The 21,735-nt window shown below is 38.7% G+C and overlaps 1 protein-coding gene across 1 annotated transcript in view; it reads right to left on the reverse strand.

Annotated features, from left to right (window-relative positions):
* The window catches only part of PCCB (propionyl-CoA carboxylase subunit beta), a 96,730-nt gene that overhangs the window by 3,698 nt on the left and 71,297 nt on the right, over positions 1–21,735 (reverse strand). The gene's annotated exons all lie outside the window — the stretch shown is intronic.

The following is a 21,735-nucleotide window of genomic DNA, read 5'->3' on the forward strand; positions in this document are numbered from 1 at the left end:
TTCCCCACCTGAAAAGGAGGGATGTTACTACCCTCTACTATGGAGGTGGTGGGTTAGTTGCTAAGTTGTGTCCAACTCTTGCGACCTCATGGACTATAGCTCGCCAGGCTCCTCTGTTCATGGAATTCTCCAGGCAAGAACCCTGGAGTGGGTTGCCATTTGCTTTTCCAGGGGATCCTTCCTGACCCAGGGATCGAACCAGGGTCTCCCACATTGCAGGCAGATTCTTTACCAACTGAGCCACCAGAGAAGCCCTACCATAGTTGTAAGGATTAAAGGAGATGGTATCAGTAAAACGGCGCAGAAGAGAATAAGAGCTCAATTACTAGTAAATCCCCTCACCCAGAACAGTCTGCAGAGTATTCTATGAGGCCAGCATTGTCCTGATACCAAAACTTCTTGTTCTGGGACAAGAAAATGCAGAGCAAAATCCCTCATGAACACAGATGCAGAAAGTCCTGAGATATTATAAAAACACTGTCGAGTGCAGTTTAACGCAAGAATCCAGAGTTGATCTAATGTGTGAAAAGCAGTTAAATTATTAAAGGAAAAAAACAATACGGTCATCACAACAGATATAAACATCTGAGAAAATTCAATATTCATAATTAAAAACTAGCAGTAAACTCTGAGTGCAATGGAACTTCTACAATCTGATAAAGAATGTCCATAAAAAACTTAAATACTCATGGATCAGAAAAATATATAAATCCCCAAGCTGAACTATGCCAGTGCTGTCCAAAAGAACTTTCTATGATGATGAAAATGTTCTCTGGCTCTGTTATTTGTTGGCATAGTATGTGCCAATGTGGCTACTGAACACCTGAAATATGACTAGGGAAAATAAGAGACTAAGCTCCTAATCGTGTTGAATCTTAATTACTTACACTATTTTATTATTTTAGACTTAAAGCTTAATAGCTAGGCTAGCATAGCTGGACAAATTTGCATTTTCAAGCAATTTCTATCAAAATCATAGGTAATTCCTTTGTAGAAACTGATAAGCAGATTCTAAAATTCATATGCTAATACAAAGGAGATAGACTAGTCAAATGGTATTTTTTTTTTTAAATAGCAGTATCAGAAGACTTCCACTAGCTGACCTGAAGACTCACAAAAGCAGGGTTTCTCCATCGTGGCACTACCAACACTTCAGACGGAATGAATCTTTGCTATGGGAGTTTGACTTCTGCATGTAGAATGTTTAGTCGCCATCTCTGAGTTAGACACACTAGATGTCAGGAACCCCCCTCCACCCCCTCACACCCACTGTGACAGTCAAAATTGTTTCCAATAATATCCACATGTTCCCAGTACATTGAAATGGTCCCTAGTTGAGAACCACCAAGAACTATAACGCTTCAGAAATCAGAGAAGATGGCAGAGGCATAAAGGTGGGCAAAACCAGCAACAGAACAGGACAGACAGGGAAGAAACAGACCCAGAGGCCTGATTTCAGACCAGGCGCCAAAGCAATGTGGAAAGCAAGTCGTCTTAACAAATGGTAATACTGTTTCACTCCATACTCTACACACGAAAATCAACCCGAAATGGATCATAGACCTTAACATAACCCACACAACAAAGCTCCGAGAAGGTGATTTGGACTATCTTCAAAACCTTGCAGTAGGCAAAGATTTCCTGGACAGGACACAAAAAGCTCTAATCAAAAGTAAAACACTGATAAAAAGGATTTTACCACTTTTTAAAAATAATATGAGTCAAAAGACACCATTAGTTAAATAAATAAACAAGTCACAGACCAGGAAAAAAATATTTAAAATACACATATCTGACAAAGGGTTCACATCAGAATATATAAAGACCCTTAGAAGTCAACAATAAAAAGACAACTCAAAAAATAACAACTATAGGCAAAACTTCCCTCTTGCTAAATGCATTTTCTGAGATGACAGAAATGTTCTATATCTTAGTTTGGATGGTGATTACAGGTCGGGAGTTTCCCCCTGGGTGGGGAAGATCTCTGGAGGCGGGCATGGCAACCCACTCTAGTTTTCTTGCCCGCAGAATCCCATGGAGCCTATGGTCCATAAGGTCACAAAGAGTCAGACATGACTGAAGTGATTTAGCACACATGAATTATCAACTTGCCAAAACCCATCCAAACGAGCATGTAAAAATCTGTGCATTTTATGGTCTATAAATTATAACTCAGTAAAAGAAAAATGTCCTCCCTCTCTATCCAAATCTATGCTAATAAAGAATGCGAATGATGAGTCCTGGGATGAAGACAACTCTAAACTAAGAAACTGCAAGATGGAAAGGAGGTTAGAATAAAAATCAAAAAGAAGAAAAATATGAGCAATGACAACCAAAACAAGATAAAATCACTGGGGAATTGAAAATAGTCAGAAATGGAAAACCTGTGACCCTGAGCTGCCAAAAGTGGGCCCTAGGTCCAAGAGCTTGGCTTCCTCATCTTAGTCCAGGCCTGTCAGAGCATCTGGCACCCAGGGAGTCCAATGAGCCCTGGCGAATTCTACAAGGAAGAAATAAGAACCAGTGCCAAGGGGGTGGAGAGGGAGGGGAGAGAAGGGGTGCAAGTTTGGGATTAGCAGATGCAAACCAGTATACATAAAATAGATAAACAACAAGGTCCTACTATATAGCATGGGGAACTATATTCAATACACCATGGTTTATCATGAATATGAAAAAGTATATATGTATTAATATATGCATAATGAATCACTTTTTTTTGTATAGCAGAAGTTAACACAACATTGTAAATCAACTACATCAATAAAAAAGAAACGGAAATGAGGAACCATGACAGAGGCCTCCTCTGTGAGCCTCTGACACTTTATGACATTCCATAAACATCACAAAGAAAACTACAAGGTCAGAAGGAGGGAAGCTGAAGAACCACAATGGAACCAAGTATTCAGACCCCAGTCAGGGCTCAGGAAGGCCCTGGGATAGAAGTCTAAGTATTTGAAGATAAAGTTTGCACAACAAGCCAGGCAGTTTCTTCAAAAGTGAGCTTGTGAGAATGTGCCTGTACTAGAGGGTGCCAGAACCTGCAAACATGGTCTCGGGACAAGAAATCTCTTTGTGCAGACACAGGAAATCATGTGAAGTCCACGCCAGGGACAGACACAGTGAGGAGGAGGAACTCAAGAATACATGAACAGATGAGAACGTACCACAGGAACAAAATGCACATTCAGTGTGTGTAAACATGATTTCTAAACAACAAAACGGTGGAACAGACAGCACCGAGCTCCTATCCTCAAAGAGAAACATCAAAAAACAAGCAGAAACAGTCAGAACTAACTTTGTCAAAATTCTGAAACAGGCAAGTTAACTAAGTAAAAGCTGAATGGGAAAAAGGCAATTTAGAAACTGCAGAAAAGTTTGTGGCATTTTGAATTACACTTGCCCCACATTCTCCCTGGTTCTAGAGGAAGCAAAGACGACCTCAGACACCAATCACCATGTAGGTCTGTTCTACCTGGTGTGAGGGGGCCCTGAAAGATGGTGCAAGCCTTTCATCTCTGTACCTAACTCGGAACTCACCCAGACCACAAAAGTAGCAGCCATTGCTCACTGTGAGAAAAAAGAACCAGCGACAGACATCGGGGGCAAAAGATTACAGCTGAGATCACCTAAGGCCAGGCAGGAAAAAAACAGGCAGAGTGGGGGTTTGGAGGGGGTGAGGCAGAATTTGGACATTCAAGAGCAACTGTATATACAAGGGACTTCAGAAAGAGGCAGATATGCCTAGAGCGAAATGTATGCTCAGAAAAGATCTGAGAAGGGAAATTAGAAAGTACCTTGAATAGATCAGTGAAACAAAACAGAGAGCCCAGAAATAAACCCACAGAGCTAAGGACAATTAATCTTCTACAAAGAAGGCAATAGTATACAATGGGAAAAAACAGTCTTTCAGCAAGTGGTGCTAAGAAAGCTGGGCAGCCACAGGTAAACCACCCTCTGAGCACACTCAAAAAGAAATTCAAAATGGCCAAAAGACTTAAATGTAAGACAAGACACCATAAAACTCCAAAAACAGTACACTGGCAAAACATTCTAACATAAATTGTACCAATGTTTTCATAAGTCAGTGTCTCATGGCAACAGAAGTAAAAGTAAAAATAAACAAATGAGATCAACCAAGCACATAAGCTTTTGAATACCAAAGGAATCCATAAACAAAATGAAAAAGACAAACTTCCAACTGAGAGAAGATATTTGCAAATGACGCAACCAGCAAAGACTTAATTTCCAAAATATATAAACAGCTTCTACAATTCAATAACAAAAAAGTAAATAACCAACCAAAAAATGGTCACAAGGACTAAACAGCCATTTCTCCAAAGAAGATATACTGATGGCCAATAGACACATAAAAACATGCTCATCACTGCTAATTATTAAATAAATGTAAATCAAAACTACAATGAGGTTCCACTTCACACCAGTCAGAATGACCACATTAAAGAGTTAGAAATAATAATTGCTGGAGAGAGAGTAGAAAAAAAGAGAATCTTCTTATACTGTTGGTGGGAATGTAAATTAGTGTAGCTCAATGTAAAACAGTATGGAGGTTCTTCAAAAAACTAAAAATAGAGGTGAAGTATGACACAGAAATCTCACTCCTAGGCATATACCCAGACAAAACTATAATTTGAAAAGATGCATGCATCCCTATTGTTCACAACAGCACTATTTACAACAGCCAAGACACGGAAAGAAGGAAAACGTCCAGTGACAGAATGTGTGTGGTGTATACACACACACATGGAGTATTACTTAGCCATTAAAAAGAACAAAATAATGCCATTTGCAGTTACATGGATAGACCAAGAGATTATCACATGAAGTGAAGTGAGTCAGAAACAGAAAAATACCCTATATCACTTATATGAGGAATACAGAATATGACACAAATGAACACATGGATGAAACAGACTCACAGACAGAGAACACACTACGGTGGCCAAGAGGGAGGGTGTATGGAGGAAGTAAAATGAGGAGTTTGGTTATTAGCAGGTGCAATCTATTATATATAAAGTGGATAACAACAAGGTCCTATTGTATAGCACAGGGAACAATATTCAACATCCTGTGATAAATCAGAATGCAACAGACTATGCAGTATAGCAGAAATTAACACAACACTGTAAATCAACTATCATTTCAGTCACTCAGTCGTGTCCAACTCTTTGCAACCCCATGAACTGCAGCACGCCAGGCCTCCCTGTCCATCACCAACTCCCGGAGTTTACCCAAACTCATGTCCATTGAGTCGGTGATGCCATCTAACTGTACTTGAACAAAATTTTTCTAAAAAAGAAAATACCTTGAGATGAATGAAAATGAAACTATAACATTACAAAACAAAAGACCTGAGAGGATCTTAAGCTTTAATCTTGGGCTGATCCCTAAATTCTGTTTAAGTCTGGCCAAGTGTTGAAAGAAATCCTCAACACAGAGCCAAATTGCAAAGACTAAAAGAGATATTTTCTTATCTATTTTGGCACCTCAGTCAAAAACAGTAGTTGGACACAAACTAAGGAAGAGAACAAGGAATATAGCCTCTGCAAAAACAGTTAGGAAAAGTCACTAGACAAATGGACTACTACAGCATTCAACAATTAAAAAAACAAACTCTGGAAAAGGGGGAGAATATGATTTCAGAGTTTAACACGTTATAATATTCAAATGTTCAGTTTTCAACAACAATTTTTTAAAAAGCATACAGAGAAACAGGAAAGTAGAATTATTCAAATGAACAAAATAAATATAAATAATCATCCTTAAGGAAGCCCAGACAATAAATTTAGTAAACAAAGATTTTAAAACAACTGTTTTAAATATGCTCATGGAGGTAAAGAAAAACATGAAGAACTAAACAGACAAACAACAACAACAAAAAAAAAAAAAAACAGGAAAAAAATGTATGGACAAAATGAGAATATCAATGGAGAAACAAATTATAGAAAGGAACCAAACAAATTCTACTACTAAAAACTACAATAACTGAAATAAAAACATCGCTACAGGGGTTCAACAGAATTGAGAAGACAGGATGAAGGATGAGGAATCCTGAAAATACAAAAACTTAAATTATCCAATCAAACGAACAGAAAGAAAAGAAAAACTGAAGTGATTAGAGACTAATGGACTATGAATATCATGAAGTAAACCAATATATACAGCATGTCAGTATCATAAGGAGGAGAGAGGAGAAACAGGCAGAGACATTGTCTGAAGAAATAATGTCCAAAAATTTCTCGAATTTGGCACAAAATATGAAGAAACAAAATCAAGAAACTGTAAGCCTAAGTAGAATAAACTCACACATATCCACACTGAGACACATTATAATCAAACTATTTAAAAAAAAAGAATCCTGAAAGTAGCAAAAGTAAGTGATTAATCAAATACAAAGAATCATCAATAAGATTACAAATTGATTTCTCAGCAGAAACTATGGAGGCCAGAAAACAATGGGAATCATATCTAAAGTGCTGAAAGTTCTATTTTTTATTTATTTTTTAATTGAAGGATAATTACTTTACAGAATTCTGTTGTTTTCTGTCAAACCTCAACATGAACCAGCCATAGGTATACCTATGTCCCTCCCTCTTAAACCTTCCTCCCATCCCAACCCTCTAGGTTGATACAGAGCCCCTGTTTGAGTTTCCTAAAACATACAGCAAATTCCCACTGGCTATCTATTTTACATATGGTAATGTAAGTTTCCATGTTACTGTCTCCATACATCTCACCCTCTCTTCCCCTCTCCCCATGTCTGTAAGTCTGTTCTCTATGTCTGTTTCTCCACTGCTGCCCTGTAAATAAGTTCTTCAGTACCGTTTTTCTAGATTCCGTATATATGTGTTAGAATACAATATTTATCTTTCTCTTTCTGACTCACTTCACTCTGTATAATAGGTTCTAGGTTCATCCACATCATCAGAACTGACTCAAATGCTTTCATTTTTATGGCTGAGTAATTTTCCATTGTGTACACATACCACAACTTCTTTATCCATTCATCTGTTGATGGGTATCTAGGTTGCTTCCATGTTCCAGCTATTGTAAATACTGCTGCAATGAACAATGGGATACATGTGTCTTTTTCAATTTTGGTTTCCTCGGGGTAGATGCCTAGGAGTGGGATTGCTGGGTCATATGGTGGTTTTATTCCTAGTTTTTTAAGGAATCTCCATACCGTTTTCCATAGTGGCTGTATCAATTTACATTCCCACCAACAGTGCAAGAGCATTTCCTTTTCTCCACACCCTCTCCAGCATTTATTGTTTGTAGACATTTTGATGATGGCCATTCTGACCGGTGTGAGGTGATATCTCACTGTAGTTTTGATTTGCATTTCTCTAATAATGAGTGATGTTGAGCATCTTCTCAGATGTTTGTTTGCCATCAGTATGTCTTCTTAGGAGAAATGTCTGTTTAGGTCTTTTTCCCACTTTTTGATTGGGTTGTTTGCCTTTCTGGCATTGAGTTGTACGAGCTGCTTGTATATTTTGGAAATCCATCCTCTGTCATTGTTTCACTTGCTATTATCTTCTCCCATTCTGAGGGTTGTCTTTTCACCTTTCTTAGAGTTTCCTCTGCTGTGCAAAAGCTTTTAAGTTTAATCAGGTCCCACTTGCTTACTTTTGTTTCTATTTCCATTACTATAGGAGGTGGGTGATAGAGGATCTTGTTTTGATTTATGTCATCATGTGTTCTGCTTATGTTTTCCTTTAAGAATTTTATAGTTTCTGGTCTTACATTTAAAGCTCTTTAATCCATTTTGAATTTATCTTTGTGTGTGGTGTTAGGAAGTGTTCTAATTTCATTCTTTTACACATAGCTGTCCAGTTTTCCCAGCACCATATATTGAAGAGGCTGTCTTTGCCCCGTTGTATATTCTTGCCTTCTTTGTCAAAAATAAGGTACCTATAGGTTCATCAGTTTATTTCTGGGCTTTCTATCTTGTTCCATGGGTCCATACTTCTGTTTTTGTGCCAGCAGCACACTGTCTTCATGATTGTAGCTTTGTAGTATAATCTGAAGTCAGAAAGGTTGATTTCTCCAGCTCCATTCTTCTTTTTCAAGACTGCTTTGGCAATTTGGGGGCTTTTGTGTTTCCATACGAACTGTGAAATTTTTTGTTCTACTTCTGTGAAAAATGCTATTGGTGATTTGATAGGGATCACATTGAATCTGTAGATGGCCTTTGGTAGTATAATCAATTTCACAACATTGGTTCTTCCTACCCAAGAACATGGAATATCTCCCCAGCTGTTTATGTCATCTTTGATTTCTTCCATCAGTGTCTTACAATTTTCTGTGGACAGTTCTTTTGTCTCCTTAGGTAAGTTTACTCCTAGATATTTAATTCTGTTTGCTGCAATAGTGAATAGGATTGATTCCTTAATTTCTCTTTCTGATTTTTCATTGTCAGTATACAGAAATACGAGTGATTTCTGTGTATTGATTTTGTATCCTGCACTTTGCTAAATTCACTGATTAGCTCTAGTAATTTTCTGACACTACCTTTAGGGTTTTCTATGTACAGTATCATGTCATCTGCATACTGTGAGCACGTTATTTCTTCTTTTCCAATCTGGATTCCTTTTACTTCTTTTTCTTCTCTGATTGCTGTAGCTAGGACTTCCAGAACTATGTTGAATAATAGTAGTGAAAGTCAACACCCTTGTCTTGTTCCTATTCTTAAGGGGACTGCTTTCAGTTTTTCAACTCTAAGAATGATGTTTGCTGTAGGCTTTGCATATATGGCCTTTACTATGTTGAGGTAGATGCCTTCTATGTCCATTTTTTGAAGAGTTTTAATCATAAATGGGTGCTGAATTTTGTCAAAGGTTTTTCTCCATTTATTGAGACTATCATATGGTTTTGATGTCTCAATTTGTTAATATGGTATATCAAATTGACTGACTGGCATATATTGAAGAATCCTTACATTCCTGGAATAAACCCAACTTGATCATGGTGTATGAGCTTTTCGATGTGTTGCTGAATTCTGTTTGCTAAAATTTTATTGAGGATTTTCGCATCTATGTTCTTCAGTGATATTGGCCTGTAGTTTTCTTTTCTGTGTTGTCTTTGTCTGTTTTTGGTATCACAGTGATGATGGCCTCATAGAGTGAGTTTGGAAGTGTTCCAGAGTTTTACAAGGATAGGCATTAGCTCTTCTCTAAATGTTCGACAGAATTGTCCTTCTAAGAAAGCCATCTGGTTCTGGGCTTTTGTTTTGGGGGAGATTTTTGATCACACCTTCAATTTCAGTGCTTGTATTTGGGTTGTTCATAATTTCTACTTCTTCCTGGTTCAGTCTTGGAAGATTGAACTTCTCTAAGAATCTGTCCATTTCTTCCAGATTATCCATTTTATTCCCATATAGTTGTTCAAAATAGTCTCTCATAATCCTTTGTATTTCTGCATTGTCTGTTGTAATCTCTCCTTTTTCTAATTTTGTTGATTTGATTCTTCTCTCTTTTTTTCTTGATGAGTCTGGCTAAAGGTTTGTGAGTTTTGTTTATCTTTTCAAAGAATGAGCTTTTAGTTTTATTAAGCTTTACTATTGTTTCTTTCATTGCTTTTTCACTTATTTCTGCTAGGATCTTTATGATTTCTTTCCTTCTACTAAATTTTGGGGTTTTTTGTTCTTCTTTTTCCAGTTGTTCTAGGTGTAAAGTTAGGTTGTCTATTTGATGTTTTTCTTGTTTCTTGAAGTAGAATTGTATTGCTATAAACTTCCCTCTAGGACTGCTTTTGGTATATCCCATAGGTTTTGAGTTGTCATGTTTTCATTGTCATTTGTTTCTATAAATTTTTTTATTTCCCTTTTGATTTCTTCAGTAACCTGTTGATTATTTACATACGAATTCTTAATCTCTCCATGTGCTTGTATTTCTTACAGTTTTTCTCTTGTTATTGACATCTAGTCTCATAGCATTGAGGTTGGAAAAGATGCTTGATACCATTTCAATTTCCTTAAATTTACTGAGGTTTGATTTGTGACTGAAGATGTGGTCTATCCTGGAGAATGTTCCATATGCACTTGAGAAGAAGGTGTACTCTTCTGCATTTGGATGGAATGTCCTGCAGATATCAATGGGATCCATCTCATCTAATGTATCATTTAAGACTTGTATTTCCTTATTAATTTTCGGTTTTGATGATCTGTCCATTGGTGTGAGTGGGGTGTTAAAGTCTCCTACTATTATTGTGTTACTGTCCATTTCTGCTTTTATGTCTGTTAGTGTTTGTCTTATGTATTGAGGTGCTCCTGTGTTGGGTGCATAAATATTTATAATTGTTATGTCTTCCTCTTGGATTGATCCCTTGGTCATAATGTAGTGTCCTTTCTTATCTCTTGTAATATTCTTTACTTTAAGGTCTATTTTGTTGGATGTGAAGATTGCTACTCCAGCTTTCTTTTCCTTCCTATTTGCATGGAATATATTTTTCCATCCTCTCATTTTCAGTTTATATGTGTCTTTAGGTCTAAAGTGGGTTTCTCGAAGACAGCATATATATGGGTCTTGTTTTTGTATCCATTTAGCCAGTCTATGTCTTTTGGTTGAAGCATTTAATCTATTTACATTTAACGTAACTATTGATATATATGTTCCTATTGCCACTTTCTGAATTGTTTGGGGTTGATTTTGTAGCTCTTTTTTCTTTTCTTGTATTTCTTGGCTATATAAGTCCCTTTAACATTTGTTGTAAAGCTGGTTTGGTCATAATGAATTCTCTTAACTTTTGCTTGTCTGAAAAGCTTTTGATTTCTCCATCAATTTTGAATCAGACTCTTGCAGGGTACAGTAATCTTGGTTGTAGATTTTTCCCTTTCAGTACTTTAAATATATGCTGTCATTCCCTTTGGAGAAGGCAATGGCAACCCAGTCTAGTACTCTTGCCTGGAAAATCCCATGGACGGAGGAGCCTGGTAGGCTGCAGTCCATGGGGTCGCTAAGAGTCAGACACAACTGAGCGACTTCACTTTCACTTTTCACTTTCATGCATTGGAGAAGGAAATGGCAACCCACTCCAGTGTTTTTGCCTGGAGAATCCCAGGGATGGCAAAGCCTGGTGGGCTGCCGTCTATGGAGTCGCACAGACTCAGACACGACTGAAGCGACTTAGCAGCAGCAGGAGCAGCCATTCCCTTCTGGCCGGCAGAGTTTCTGCTGAAAGATCAGCTGTTAAGTGTATGGGGTTTCCCTTTTACGTTATTTGCTGCTTCTCCCTTGCTGCTTTTAATATTCTTTCTTTGTGTTTAGTCTTTGTTAGCTTGATTAGCATGTGTCTTGGTGTGTTTTTCCTTGGGTTTATCCTGTATGGGACTCTTTGTGCCTCTTGGACTTGATTGACTATTTCCTTTTCCTTTTTGGGGAAATTTTCAATGATAATATCTTCAAAAATTTTCCCATACCCTTTCTTTTTCTCTCCTTCTTCTGGGGCTCCTATGATTTGAATGTTGGTGCATTTGATATTGTCCCAGAGGTCTTTGAGACAATCCTCAGTTCTTTTCATTTTTTCACTTTATTCTGCTTTACAGAAGTTATTTCCACCATTTTATCTTCCAGCTCACTGATTTGTTCTTCTGCTTCAGATATTCTGCTATTGATTCTTTCTAGAGTGTTTTTAATTTCAATAATTGTATTGTCTCTGTATATTTATTCTTTAATTCTTCTAGGTCATTATTAATTGATTCTTGCATTTTCTCCATTTTGTTTTCAAGGTTTTTGATCATCTTTACTATCATTATTCTGAATTATTTTTCAGGTGGTTTGCCTATATCCTCTTCATTTATTTGGACTTCTGCGTTTCTAGTTTTTTCCTTCATTTGTGTAGTACTTCTCTGTCTTTTCACTTTTTTTTTTACCTTATTGTGTTTGAGGTTTCCTTTTCCCAGGCTTCAAGGTTGAATTCTTTCTTTCTTTTGGTTTCTGCCCTCCTAAGGTTGGGCCCGTGGCTTGTGTAATCTTCACATAGGTGGGATTTGTGCTGAGCTTTTGATTGGTTGTTTGCTTTTCCTCTGATGGGCAAGGCTGAGTGAGGTGGTAATCCTATCTGCTAATGACTGGGTTTATATTTTTCTTTTGTTTGTTGTTTAGATGAGGTATCCTGCACAGGGTGCTACTGATGGTGGGGTGATGCTGGGTCTTGTATTGAAGTGGTTTCCTTGTGTGAGTTCTCACTATTTGATGCTGCCGAGGGTCAGTTCTCTGGTAGCCCATGACCTTAGAGTCAGTGTTCCCACTCCAAAGGCTCAGGGCTTGATCTTGTGCTGGAGGCTGAAAGTCTGAGATCGAGGTGCCTGCTGTGGTCAGGTGAAGACACTCTTACAAGCCACAGACTCATCACTGGATCCTCCCCTCTCTGAAGCAAGGTCCTGGAGGGATACCCCAGCATGTGCAGCAGACACATTGCTGGCAGAACATGGCGGCAGAGGCTTCCTTGGTGGCTCAGACAGTAAAGCGCCTGTCTCCAATACTGGAGACCCGGGTTCGATCCCTGGGTCAGGAAGATCCCCTGGAGAAGGAAATGGCAATCCACTCCAGTACTCTTGCCTGGAAAATCCCATGGACAGAGGAGCCTGGTAGGCTACAGTCCATGGGGTCGCAAAGAGTCAGACACAACTGAGTGACTTTACTTACTTATTTTTATTTAATGGTAGTTTTATTTTTTAGTTCTTTGAGAATCCTCCATACTGTTTTGTATAGTGGCTATACCAATTTACATTCGCACTAATTGTATACAAGGGCTCCTTATTCTCCACATCTTTGCCAACATTTATTTCTGTTCATCTTGATGATAGCTATTCCGACAGGTGTGAGGTGATATCTCATTGTGGGCTTGATTTTTCATTTCCCTGATGATTAGCGAGGTTGAGGATCTTTTCATATGCATGTTTTCCATTTGCATTTCTTCTCTGGAAAAATGTCTATTCAGTGCTTCTGCCCTAGTAATTTCCATTCCTGGGTATGTATCAAAAAAAACCCCAAAACACCCACCACTAATTCAAAAAGATATATGCACTCCAATGTTCATAGCAGCATTATTTATAATTGCCAAATCTGCAAGCAACCTCAGTGTCAATCAACAGATGAACAGATAGAGAAAAACGGTGTACACGTATAGTGCGCTTGCCCGGTGGTTCATACAAGTAAGGAACCTGCCTGCAATGTGGGAGACCCAGGTTCATCCTTGGGTCGGGAATATCACCAGGAAATGGGAATGACTACTCTTCCAGTATTCCTGCCTGGAGAATTACAAGGACAGAGGAGCCTGGCCAGCTACAGTCCACTGGGTCGCAAAGAGTCAGACATGACTGAGTGACTAACACTCATACATATAATGGAATACTACTCAGACATACAAAGAATGACATTTTGCCATTTGTGGCAACATGGATGGACTTGGAGGGCATTATACTAAGTGAAATAAGCCAGAGAAAGACAAATACTGTATGGTATCACTTATATATGGAATCTAAAAAATATAACAAACTAGTGTATACCACCAAAAAGAATCAGACACAGATGCAGACAACAAACGAGTGGTTGGCAATGGGGAGAAACAAGACAGGAGGGGCGATACAGGGGTAAGAGAGTAAGAGGCACATGGGATACACTGCATAACATGGTGAATACAGTCACTATTTTATAACTATAAACATATATACAACTATAAATATTTTTAAACTATAACCTTTAAAAATTGTGAATTACTATATTGTATGCTATATTATACAGCAAATATATATACTTCAATTAAAAAATTAAGAAACAAAGTGCTGAAAGAGTAAAATCTCAACCAAGAAGTCTACACTTGGCAAGCTGTCCTTCAAAAATGAGGGACAGATTAAGACGTTTCTAAATAAACAAGCTGAAGAGTTTGTTACCACTATGCCTGCCCTACAAAAAATGGTAAAGCAAGCCCACAGGTTGAAATAAAGATAGTAGATAGTATCACAAAACCATATAAAGAAATCAAGATCACCAGTAAAGATAACTACATGGGGAAATATGAAAGTCATTATTACTGTATTTCTGGTCAATATTTCTGACATTATTACTGTAATGCCACCTTTTATTTCTTACATGATTTAAAAAACAAATTCAGGGAATGCCCTGGCAGTCCAGTGGTTACAACTCCACACTTTCATTGCCAGGGCCTGTGTTCAACCCCTGGTCAGGGAACCTAAGACTGTGTAAGTCATGTGGTGTAGCCAAAAAACATACTCCAAAAAGGTTCATTGGTGGAGAATTCTACAAAACCTTTAAGAACGAAATTGCACCAGTTCTCTATGATCTCTTCTAGAAGATACAATCAGAGAGAATATTTTCTAACTCATTCTATGAGGCCATCATCACCCTAATACCGAAACATTACAAGAAAACTACAGACCAGTGTCTCTCACAAACATAAATGTAAGAATCCTCAACAAAATATTTAGCAAGTCAAACTCAGTAATAGACAAAAATAATTATACACTACTTCCAGGTGAGATTTAACCCAGGTATGCGAGGCTGATTCACCATCTGAAAAACAGACTTTCCTGGTGGTCCAATGGGTAAGACTCCATGCTCCCAATCCAGGGGGAATAGGTTTGATCCCTGGTCAGGGAACTAGATCCCACATGCCACAACTAAGAGTTCACATATTGCAACTAAGAGTTCTTATGCCGCAACTGAAGATCCCTCATGCTGCAACAAAGATCGAAGACCACATGTACCACAACAAAGACCCAGCACAGCCAAATAATTTCTTTTATCTGAAAAACAATTCACATATTCCACTACATCAACATCTAAAGAAGAAAAACTACATGACTGTATTAACAGATGAAGAAAAGCATTCAGAAAATCCAGCATCTCATGATTAAAAACTAACAACCAACTATAAATAGAAATAAAGGGGAACATTCTTAACTTGATAAACAACATCCACAAAAACCCACAGCTAACATCATATGTAATGGTGAAAACCTAGAAACTTTTCCACTAAGATCAGGTATAATGGCAAGAATATGTCCTCTCACCACTCCTTTTAAAAACTGTACTGGGGAAAAAAAAAAAAACTGTACTGGAAGTCCACGCTAATACAATAAACCAAGAAAAGAAAATGCTTAGAAGCCACACAGACTGGGAAGGAAGACCTAACTTTCTTTGTTTACACATGACATGATTGTCTATGAAGAAAATCCTATAGAACAAAAATACTGCTGAAACTAATAATTACAGCAAACTTGAGGATCCAAAGTGAATTTACTAAAGTAAATCACTTTTCTATATACCAGCAATGAATTTGAAACTATTAGTAACAACACAATACCATTTACATTAGCACACGCCCCTCCCCCAGAAAGAAATATATAGGCATAAATCTAACAAAACAAATACAATATCTATATGAGGAAGGTTACAAACTCTTATGAACAAAATGAAAAAGCTAAATAAGTGAAGAGATATTCCATGTTCATGGAATGAAAGACTCGATATCATCAAGAGGGATGGTATTGGTGAATGAGGTACGGTATTGGTGAAATAACTCAATGGAACAAAATAGAGTCCAGAAACAGACCTACATAATTATAAGAAACTAATCTTTGAGAGGAGCAACCCCTTGTCCAAGGAGCGGCGCTGCACAGTTGCAGGAGGGCTAAGAGGAGCTACTCCATGATCAAGGTCAGGAGGGGCGGCCATGAGGAGATATCCCTTGTCCAAGATAACGAGCAGCGGCTGCGCTTTGCTGGAGCAGCCGTGAAGAGATACCCCACGTCCAAGGTAAGAGAAACCCAAGTAAGAGGGTAGGTGTTGCGAGAGGGCATCAGAGGGCAGACAGACTGAAATCATAATCACAGACAACTAGCCAGTCTGATCACATGGACCACAGCCTAGCCTAACTCAATAAAACTAAGGCATGCCATGTGGGGCCACCCAAGATGGTCGGGTCATGGTGGAGAGGACTGACAGAATGTGGTCCACTGGAGAAGGGAATGGCAAACCACTTCAGTATTCTTGCCTTGAGAACCCAGAAACAGTATGAAAAGGCAAAATGACAGGATACTGAAACAGGAACTCCCCAGGTCGGTAGGTGCCCAATATGCTACTGGAGATCAGTGGAGAAATAACTCCAGAAAGAATGAAGGGATAGAGCCAAAGCAAAAGTAATACCCAGTTGTGGATGGGACTGGTGATGGAAGCAAGATCCAATGCTGTAAAGAGCAATATAGCATAGGAACCTGGAATGTTAGGTCCATGAATCAAGGCAAATTGGAAGTGGTCAAACAGGAGATGACAAGAGTGAACATCAACATTCAAGGAATCAGCAAACTAAGATGGACTAGAATGGGTGAATTTAACTCAGATGACCATATACCTACTACTGTGGCCATGAATCCCTTAGAAGAAACAGAGTGGCCATCATGGTCAACAAAAGAGTCCGAAATGCAGTACTTGGATGCAATCTCAAAAATGACAGAATGATCTATGTTCGTTTCCAAGGCAAACCATTCAATATCACGGTAATCCAAGTCTATGCCCCAACCAGTAATGCTGAACAAGCTGATGTTGAACGGTTCTATCAAGACCTACAAGACCTTTTAGAACTAACACCCAAAAAGGATGTCCTTTTCATTATAGGGGACTAGAATGCAAAAGTAGGAAGTCAAGAAACACCTGGTGTAAGAGGCAAATTTGGCCTTTGAGTACAGAATGAAGCAGGGCAAAAGCTAACAGAGTTTTGCCAAGAGAACGCATTGGTCATAGCAAACACCCTCTTCCAACAACATAAGAGAAGACTCTACACATGGACATCACCAGATGGTCAACACCAGAAATCAGACTGATTATATTCTTTGCAACCAAAGATGGAGAAGTTCTAAACAGTCAGCAAAAACAAGAACAGGAGCTTGTTTGATCTGTGGCTCAGATCATGAACTCCTTATTGCCAAATTCAGACCTCGATTGAAGAAAGTAGGGAAAACCACTAGACCATTCAGGTATTACCTAAATCAAATCCCTTATGATTATACAGTCGAAGTGAGAAATAGATTTAAGGGACTAGATCTGACAGACAGAGTGCTCGATGAACTATGGACGGAGGTTCATGACATTGTACAGGAGACAGGGATTAAGATCATCCCCATGGAAAAGAAATGCAAAAAAGCAAAATGGCTGTCTGAGGAGGCCTTACAGATAGCTGAGAAAAGAAGTGAAGTGAAAAGCAAAGGAGAAAAGGAAAGATATTTCCATTTGATTGCAGAGCCCCAAAGAATAGCAAGCAGAGATTAGAAAACCTTCCTCAGTGATCAATGCAAAGAAATAGAGGAAAACAACAGAATGGGAAAGACTAGAGATCTCTTCAAGAAAATTAGAGATAACAAGGGAACATTTCATGCACAGATGGGTTCGATAAAGGACAGAAATGGTATGGACCTAACAGAAACAGAAGATATTAAGAAGAGGTGGCAAGAATACACAGAAGAACTGTACAAAAAAGATCTTCACAACCCAGATAATCATGATGGTGTGATCACTCACCTAGAGCCAGACATCCTGGAATGTGAAGTCAAGTGGGCCTTAGAAAGCATCACTACGAACAAAGCTAGTAGGAGGTGATGGAATTCCAGTTGAGCTATTTCAAATCCTGAAAGATAATGCTGTGAAAGTGCTGCACTCAATATGCCAGCAAATTTGGAAAACTCAGCAGTGGCCACAGGACTGGAAAAGGTCAGTTTTCATTCCAATCCCAAAGAGAGGGAATCCCAAAGAACACTCAAACTACCTCAAAATTGCACTCATCTCACACGCTAGTAAAGTAATGCTCAAAATTCTCCAAGCCAGGCTTCAGCAATACGTAAACCGTGAACTTCCAAATGTTCAAGCTGGTTTTAGAAAAGGCAGAGGAACCAGAGATCAAATTGCCAACATCCGATGGATCATCGAAAAAGCAAGAGAGTTCCAGAAAAACATCTATTTCTGCTTTATTGACTATGTCAAAGCCTTTGACTGTGTGGATCACAACAAACTGTGGAAAATTCTGAAAGAGAAGGGCATACCAGACCACCTGACCTGCCTCTTGAGAAACCTGTATGCAGGTCGGGAAGTAACAGTTAGAACTGGACATGGAACAACAGACTGGTTCCTAATAGGAAAAGGAGTACATCAAGGCTGTATATTGTCACCCTGCTTATTTAACTTATATGCAGAGTACATCATGAGAAACGCAAGGCTGGAAGAAGCACAAGCTGGAATCAAGATTGCCAGGAGAAATATCAATAACCTCAGGTGTGTGACACCACCCTTATGGCAGAAAGTGAAGAGGAACTAAAAAGCCTCTTGATGAAAGTGAAAGAGGAGAGTGAAAAAGTTTGCTTAAAGCTCAACATTCGGAAAACTAAGATCATGGCATCCAGTCCCATCACTTCATGGCAAATAGATGGAGAAACAGTGGAAACAGTGGCTGACCTTATTTTTGGGGGCTCCAAAATCACTGCAGATGGTGATTGTAGCCATGAAATTTAAGATGCTAACTGCTTGGAAGGAAAGTCATGACCAACCTAGATAGCATATTAAAAAGCAGAGACATTACTTTGCCAACAAAGGTCCATCTGGTCAAGGCTATGGTTTTTCCAGTGGCCATGTATGGATTCTGAGAGTTGGACAGTGAAGAAAGCTGAGCGCCAAAGAATTGATGTTTTTGAACTGTGCTGTTGGAGAAGACTCTTGAGAGTCCCTTGGACTGCAAGGAGATCCAACCAGTCCATCCTAAAGGAGATCAGTCCTGAGTGTTCATTGGAAGGGCTGATGCTGAAGCTGAAACTCCAATACTTTGGCAAACTCATGCAAAGAGTTGACCCATTGGAAAAGACCTTGATGCTGGGAGGGATTGGGGGCAGGAGGAGAAGGGGAGGATGAGATGGTTGGATGGCATCACCAACTTGATGGACATGAGTTTGAGTAATCTCCGGGAGTTGGTGATGGAAAGGGAGGCCTGGCGTGCTGCAATTCATGGGGTCGCAAAGAGTTGGACACAACTGAGTGACTGAAATGAACTGAACTGAACTGAATCTTTGACAAAGGATCAAAGGTATGACAATGGAATAAAGATGGTCTTTTTTTTTTTAAAATTTTTATTAGTTGGAGGCTAATTACTTTACATCATTACAGTAGTTTTTGTTATACATTGATATGAATTAGCCATGGATTTACATGTACTCCCCATCCCAGGCCCCCTCCCACCTCCCTCTCCACCCGATCCCTCTGGGTCTTCCCAGTGCACCAGGCCCGAGCACTTGTCTCATGTACCCAACCTGAGCTGGTTATCCGTTTCACCCTAGATAATATACATGTTTCAATGCTGTTCTCCTGAAACATCCCACCCTCGCCTTCTCCCAGAGTCCACAAGTCTGTTCCATACATCTGAGTCTCTTTTTCTGTTTTGCATATAGGGTTATCGTTACCATCTTTCTAAAGTCCATATATATGTGTTAGTATACTGTAATGGTCCTTATCTTTCTGGCTTACTTCGCTCTGTATAATGGGCTCCAGTTTCATCCATCTCATTAGAACTGATTCAAATGAATTCTTTTTAATGGCTGAGTAATATTCCATGGTGTATATGTACCACAGCTTCCTCATCCATTCGTCTGCTGATGGGCATCTGGGTTGCTTCCATGTCCTGGCTATTATAAACAGTGCTGCGATGAACATTGGGGTGCATGTGTCTCTTTCAGATCTGGTTTCCTTGGTGTGTATGCCCAGAAGTGGGATTGCTGGGTCATATGGCAGCTCTATTTCCAGCTTTTTAAGGAATCTCCACACTGTTTTCCATAGTGGCTGTACTAATTTGCATTCCCACCAACAGTGTAAGAGGGTTCCCTTTTCTCCACACCCTCTCCAGCATTTATTGCTTGTAGACTTTTGGATAGCAGCCATCCTGACTGGCGTATAATGGTACCTCATTGTGGTTTTGATTTGCATTTCTCTGATAATGAGTGATGTTGAGCATCTTTTCATGTGTTTGTTAGCCATCTGTATGTCTTCCTTGGAGAAATGTCTGTTGAGTTCTTTGGCCCATTTTTTGATTGGGTCATTTATTTTTCCGGAGTTGAGCTGGAGGAGTTGCTTGTATATTTTTGAGATTAATCCTTTGTCTGTTGCTTCGTTTGCTATTATTTTCTCCCAATCTGAGGGCTGTCTTTTCACCTTGCTTATAGTTTCCTTTGTTGTGCAAAAGCTTTTAAGTTTCATTAGGTCCCATTTGTTTATTTTTGCTTTTATTTCTGAAATTCTGGGATGTGGGTCATAGAGGATCCTGCTGTGATTTATGTCGGAGAGTGTTTTGCCTATGTTCTCCTCTAGGAGTTTGATAGTTTCTGGTCTTACATTTAGATCTTTAATCCATTTTGAGTTTATTTTTGTGTATGGTGTTAGAAAGTGTTCTAGTTTCATTCTTTTACAGGTGGTTGACCAGTTTTCCCAGCACCACTTGTTAAAGAGGTTATCTTTTTTCCATTGTATATCCTTGCCTCCTTTGTCGAAGATAAGGTGACCATAGGTTCGTGGACTTATCTCTGGGCTTTCTATTCTGTTCCATTGATCTATATTTCTGTCTTTGTGCCAGTACCATACTGTCTTGATGACTGTGGCTTTGTAGTAGAGTCTGAAGTCAGGCAGATTGATTCCTCCAGTTCCATTCTTCTTTCTCAGGATTACTTTGGCTATTCGAGGTTTTTTGTATTTCCATACAAATTGTGAAATTATTTGTTCTAGTTCTGTGAAAAATACTGTTGGTAGTTTGATAGGGATTGCATTGAATCTATAGATTACTTTGGGTAGTATAGCCATTTTGACAATATTGATTCTTCCAATCCATGAACACAGTATATTTCTCCATCTGCTTGTGTCCTCTTTGATTTCTTTCGTCAGTGTTTTATAGTTTTCTATGTATAGGTCTTTTGTTTCTTTAGGTAGATATACTCCTAAGTATTTTATTCTTTTTGTTGCAATGGTGAATGGTATTGTTTCCTTAATTTCTCTTTCTGTTTTCTCATTGTTAGTGTATAGGAATGCAAGAGATTTCTGTGTGTTAATTTTATATCCTGCAACTTGACTGTATTCGTTGATTAGCTCTAGTAATTTTCTGGTAGCGTCTTTAGGGTTTTCTATGTAGAGGATCATGTCGTCTGCAAACAGCGAGAGTTTCACTTCTTCTTTTCCTATCTGGATTCCTTTTACTTCTTTTTCTGCCCTGATTGCTGTGGCCAACACTTCCAAAACTATGTTGAATAGTAGTGGTGAGAGTGGGCACCCTTGTCTTGTTCCTGATTTCAGGGGAAATGCTTTCAATTTTTCACCATTGAGGGTGATGCTTGCTGTGGGTTTGTCATATATAGCTTTTATTATGTTGAGGTATGTTCCTTCTATTCCTGCTTTCTGGAGAGTTTTAATCATAAATGGATGTTGAATTTTGTCAAAGGCTTTTTCTGCATCTATTGAGATAATCATATGGTTTTTATCTTTCAATTTGTTAATGTGGTATATTACATTGATTGATTTGCAGATATTAAAGAATCCTTGCATTCCTGGGATAAAGCCCACTTGGTCATGATGAATGATTTTTTTAATATGTTGTTGGATTCTGTTTGCTAGAATTTTGTTAAGGATTTTTGCATCTATGTTCATCAGTGATATTGGCCTGTAGTTTTCTTTTTTT

This window comes from Odocoileus virginianus, chromosome 4 (genome assembly GCF_023699985.2).
Source record: "Odocoileus virginianus isolate 20LAN1187 ecotype Illinois chromosome 4, Ovbor_1.2, whole genome shotgun sequence".
Classification (NCBI taxonomy): Eukaryota; Metazoa; Chordata; class Mammalia; order Artiodactyla; family Cervidae; genus Odocoileus; species Odocoileus virginianus.